At 32.4% G+C, this 6,345-nt stretch overlaps 1 non-coding gene across 1 annotated transcript; it reads right to left on the bottom strand.

Annotated features, from left to right (window-relative positions):
* Positions 1-5,558: 5,558 nt before the first annotated feature.
* Positions 5,559-5,638, bottom strand: TRNAL-UAG (transfer RNA leucine (anticodon UAG)). Its single transcript has one exon. It is a non-coding gene; the product is annotated as a tRNA-Leu (tRNA).
* Between the last annotated feature and the right edge of the window lie 707 nt (positions 5,639-6,345).

Genomic DNA, 6,345 nt, shown 5'->3' with positions numbered 1-6,345 from the left:
ATATTGTCGTAAATACGAAAGCTGTTTGCGGCGTGCCCGGTTATTTATGTTCGGCTCGCGCGGCTACCGTGGCACGCGCCCGCCTCCTATGTTTCCATATTATACAACTTTGATAGCAACATTGTTGTTCTCGTGTACGATAATGTAATAAACTACTAATATTTATGAACAGTTAATGATGCAATACAGTTGCAAAGTTCTATCGCCTTTTCAGGTATCTATATTTTCGCTATGGTTATTAGAGCCGTTTTGGTTGGCATATGGTTATTGCTTCATCGTTATGAAAGGCTAATCTATAACGGCTATTTTCATATTGAAATATTGTCCAAATGAAGAAAGAATGACTGTTAAATCATGCATTTTTGTAGACGTTGCCAAATTTTTAACAGCGCGTGGGTGCTATCAGTTGCGAAGTAATAAATTTACGAAAACAGATAAAATATATTCGAACAATGTAGTTTTATAAAATCTTTTGTTATTAATATATTATACATATATTCCACAAAAGTCTCATTCTTGATTTAATCCACTATAACATACAAGCTTCTTCTCTATTAATATACAAATACTAAGCTTGCTACTGATTAATTTAAAGCATTAACAATACATACTGTATTTGACTAGAAACTCATTCACATTAAATCAATCCAAATAATGGAATCAGATAAAAAAAGAGAGAGTAAAAAAACTTTTTACCTTAAAATCATGAAAACTATTTCTCGCATAAATATATTTGATGAAAGAAAATTTTATGGAAATTCTGCTCTACGTTATAATAAAAAAAGGTGATATAAAGACGCCATTTTAAAGGCCTTAGGCGGTTTGAACAATTTAACCACAAGGGGAACCACAAACCATCTAAAAAAATCACAAATTGAATAGTATATTTTTCGTCCTGAAATAACTTCATACATACGTTCATAAAATCAAGCCTTCTTCCTATAGAGGTACGAAAAGACCAAAGAACTTTATCTAAGAAATATTTTTGTCATCTTTGATCATTATAACGAATATAGAAAACTATACATCGGAAAGTCTGATGCTCAATGGTCTTACTTATTCAACGTACAGTCTTAATTTTCGCTCACTCACATAGAAATTGGGCCATAAGTAGTAAACCTAGATGGAAAAACTCAATCGTACAATGTTTTGAAATATATCTTTAAACAATTTTAGTATATAACGAAAGTATTATTTGTGTGGTCTCAATGAATAGACCACACTGTCTACTCTCAAGGGAGTTTCAACGGTGTTGCGGATAATGTTTAGTTTTGTTTTCGATTTACAAATATATAGAAAAATGTACGTTTTTAACAATAGTCTTGTAAATAATTACATACTTATTTTAAAATTCTGTGCATTTTGTTTTGTACATAAATTTGTGTTTTACCTCCAACTTCGTCTGCGTCTACGCTTTTAAACGGTTGTACTAAAACTACAACCTCATTTTCATAAGTTTCATTGATTTTCATGAGTTAATGTACGCTATTTTACCTTTGTCATAATTACTTTATTGTTGACAATATTTAATATATGCTAGCTATGCTAAGCTATTTAATATATGTATGTATTATATCACCAAGACACGTTAATATAATATTGAAAAATATCAAACTACATAACCACTTACCATTTCAATGTAACGCTAAATCTATTCTAACAATGAACATTACAAAAGTCCTGTTAAATAAAATCCAAGCCTAACATTGTCATCCAAAGGAACGTTAACGGGAAGACACGCGTCACACACAATGGAAACAACACAATTCTCACAACGGACTTTTCCCTGTCACGCTTATTAACAAGTAATCAACCAAACAAACGGTCACAATAACCAAAAACATCAAAACATATTAGGGATGACATTGTTTCCGAAATTGGCACCTATTATGTAAAACTACGGGGGCCAAATAGAGTCTTTGTACGACATTTGTCCTGCAAAGTGTCGAATGTTTGCTCACAAAGTATGAAACAATGGTTTTATGTTAAAGAATGCGATTGTCCCGCTTTTGTTTGCGATTGAATGGTCACTGCGACCACACTGGAGGGATGGTGCGTTGCTAATTTTCTAATTTACGGCCAGTGTTAGGACATAAAGTGTTTTGCAATTTTTTTTGTGGCATTTCAATTCGATTTTCATTTCATTCTTTCTTTTGTTAAATAATTATAATGTACCAAAATAAATTAAAATTATTTAATAATTGCATTAAAATAATTATTTACTATCAGTCTTATTATTTTAATTTGCTTTCTAAAAGGTGTTAAGTACTTATTTTTGCGAGATACCACAGACAGAACTTTTCACTCAAGAAACTTGACCGCGTTGATGTCTTTTCTAAGAACTTAACGTGGTGCAACTGAGTTCCATAAATTTAGAAGTTTTCATATCTTAAAAAGTAAACTAACTTCTCTCACACATATTTTAATTAATATAAATTAACTCATACATATTTTATTAAGCTATAACTGATATCTTAAGAAATCGAGTTCGGAAAAATCTAATAAAGTTTTATACACGATTATTACTAACGTAATCTTTACTACCAACATTGCTCAGTAAACTCAAGCATGTTAACAACTAACCACGCTACCGGCCCCATAAAAGCAAATTGTATCTGCAATCCGATCAATGTACACCTTATAAAGAGAACTAGCCGAACGCCTTCTAAAAATAATGTTTTGGCTCATCATTAGCCCCACAATGCGACGCGATCGGTTCGTGCTTTGTCTTTTTAGTCGGTGACGCAATATACCAAAACGGAACAATAAAATTCTAGAACAATACAGCCCAATTTCAACTCTAACTTACTAAAAATAAAGTTGAATTTTGAATGGAGGTAACAGTTGTTGATCTCCAAAAGAATTGTCCGTTGACAACAGAGACATCGATGCTGTTCTTTTTTTGAATATCGATTGTAAAGAGCATTCTCATGCGCTGTGAGAACTTTCAAGGAGTACAGTCGCAGCTTAAATTCTTTTCTATTCAATGTCTTTGTGAGTTTTGTTCACGACTGTACGATGGAAGCACGATGCTATCGGCTATTTCTAGTAAGCATGTGGATAAGGCAATGCCTTATTGAAGTTAATCGGCTATTAACCGTTATGACGTAGTGAGGCTGTGAGAAAAATATCGGGACTATGGTCGACCCCCGAGCTTGAGATCTATGTATACTACATTTTATACAGTACAGAAAATAAGGTCACTTGTTCAGTAGATCAAATTCGTAGTCATAAACTTTATTAGCATTCTGATCTTATGGTGTCTAGTTTCATTATTATAAAATTTCGATAATGTACGTAAAAACTTTCGCTTAATACTATTGTTAATAGTAGCTCGAAGTTTTGGTACCCCGACTTAAGACAATAGATATGCTCCCTGTTTCATGAGAGTAACACTGTGTGGCTAGATATGGGACTACCTTTACTTCTTAATATAACACGCTTGATGTTACAATAAAATCTGGAAATTAGTAACTTTGAGAGACTGAAACATTATTTCTTTTCATTTCAAGAATAAATATTCCATTATATATGTTAAGTTATATTAACAACGATTTAAAATTAAACAGTTATTCTATGAGGTTTTATTGTATACTAGCAGCCACCCACGACTTCGTCCGCATGGATTTAAATTTTCCCATTTTCACTGAATTTATGATCTCTTCTTCACTCCTTTTAGTACAGCGTAATATTATATAGCCTACAGCCTTCCTCAATTAATAGACTATTCAACGCAAAATGAATCTTTCAATTCGAACACGTAGTTCCCGAGATAATCGTGTTCAAACATACAAACACTCTACAGATTTATATTATACCTAAGTATATATGTTTAAACCAGTGTTTGCTTGTTATAGCTTTATTAAACTGTCGTAAAATTTTTAGTACCTCATCTCATAGTTTTATGTTTATCTATTGATATGAATTAATATATTTTACAATCGTCATGAATAACTTAAAGAGGTATAAATATATGTCAAATGATTGACACATATTATCATCAATAATATTAGCTTCAATATTTTGAGCAGTAGTATTTGTTTAGTATTTTTTATTTGACTTTTAGCTACATTTTGAAAATACGTATTTAATGTTCGTAATTCATTCATAATATCACGCCTGTTATACCCGAACGTGTAGGCAGAGGTTATACACCCATGGTTAGCCATTATCAATATTAGTTCCATATTTAATAGAGGTCGAGTATTGACACCGGGCACGATACCAAACTCTGGGTTACTAATCAAAAATAATCTAATATAGATTAGAATAGACCAATTGTATTTTGTCTGACCCAGAAATCGAACCCAAGACATCACGATCAGCAGTCGGATCCACTACCGACTGCACCACAAAGACGGTTTATTTGTACATATTATTATCATGTCCAATTCTAATAAGAATAGTAGAATAGAATAGTTTTTCACATACATCTAATTGTCCGCCGAATACAAACGTCACGTAAGTGTTTTTCATTCCTTTCTTCTAAAAAATAATAAAATAAATTACTACTTACTACTTGAAAATTTATTTCAATTCAGACTAAGTCTTTTTATTAACAATGTCTTTCTACATCAAACACGTAACGATTGTCACTTCTTAGTCCCGCTGCTGGGCAAGGGTCTTCTCCTATAAAGGGGAAGGGGTTAGGTCTTAAGTCCACCACGGACGGCCTATTGCGGATCGGGTTAGGTTTTTTTTATCTAAAAGTTCTACGGTCGATATCATCGGCTAGTGCTTGACGGTTTATGGTATTGAAGAAAACAGTTCTTGAAAATACGAAAGAGGCTCTGAACATTTTTCTATACAAATATCATTAATAGTAGAAAATTCATAAACTTAGGTCTTAACTCCACCACTGTGAGGCTAGTGACACTTCACACACAACTTAGATGGATGATCAACATTTTTGCAAATTAAAGAACTAATATTAAATTCATTTAAATTGAAAGTTAGTGGTCGACGTTAATAAGAAAACAAAACTAAAAATATTAATCCTAACAATATTTTTATTGATCATGGTATCGATTTCTCAAGAAATCCATAAATATGCACGGATTGTACGGCATTCGATTCTCGGTTTAGGAATGATTAATACTGTTGATCTGCAATCTGCCACCGAATTCCATTGAGTTACAGGTAGTCAGCACTAAATTACTGAATTCTTATTAATTTTTTAATTTAGTAATAAAATAAATGAATATTCGTACCACGAAGGCATTTTTATCGCTTTCGATATAATGATAAAGACATTCGCGAATGTCTGGCTGAAGTTTTTTCGAAACGGTATGTTAATTATTTTTTTTTATTTTCATACCATAAATAAATTCATTTATAAATATGAACAACTAAACCTTTAATAATTAAATTTTTGAAAGAAAAAATTTCTTTACAAAAAAGTACTGATATTTAACAGAATTAAAAATAAAAATTAAAAAATTAATGATTAACAATGTATAAATCATTATGAATTTTACCAATTATTACGCAAATAACCAATTCTCTGTTTATACATCATCAGTAATAATTACCACCGAAATCTGCCAACAAAAAGAATCTGACAGCGGTGGGATTCGAACCCACGCCCTTTCGGACTGGTGCCTAAAACCAGCGCCTTAGACCACTCGGCCACGCTGCCTGCGTATCTAGGTGTCAAGTAAGTATTCAATACTCCATTTCAAGAGGAAATCTTTTTATCTGCTATAAAGGCTGCCTGTCAGTGCCTGTCCATTGGAACGAGGGGAGGCTCTGGGGCTCAGGCTTCTGGGCTCTTCTCTAAACCGTTCTGATGAATAAATATTCAAAATTAAAAAAGTCATTTAGGTACATCCGAGCCTTTTGTATCCAAACTGATGATGGACTTAGTCCTGATATTTCACTTGTCTTACTGCTGAGACAGATCTCACCTTAGAAAGAAAAAGTCTGTTAAGAAGACCCCAGTGGACATTGGTTTTTTAGATTTTTGTACCTCGGCGTCCTTGTTGTTTCTAAAATTGCAAGCTAAATACCGATATTTCAGCAAATCTGAAAATACACCTTGCATAATACAGAACATTGTTATCGTTTTATAACACATCTGTACATACATCCTTATCGTCATTATAAAATTATGTAACAAACATACAAAATTCCGCATTAATTGCTTTAATTACAATCAAAAGGTCCAGCAGCAAAAACTGATACAACTTAACCTTTAACAAATCGCATCTGAATGTCCAATTACGTTTTACAATCGGACCATCACAATAAATAATTCAATTTTGCGGTTCTTCGATTAAATTACTGGCGTTGTTCATTCTATATACGACAATAAAAATGCAAATATTCGCCAACGATGCTATAATT

The sequence above is a fragment of the Anticarsia gemmatalis genome, chromosome 16 (genome assembly GCF_050436995.1).
Source record: "Anticarsia gemmatalis isolate Benzon Research Colony breed Stoneville strain chromosome 16, ilAntGemm2 primary, whole genome shotgun sequence".
Classification (NCBI taxonomy): Eukaryota; Metazoa; Arthropoda; class Insecta; order Lepidoptera; family Erebidae; genus Anticarsia; species Anticarsia gemmatalis.
Note: the sequence above shows the minus strand (reverse complement) of the source record. Positions and strands in the feature narration are given on the sequence as shown.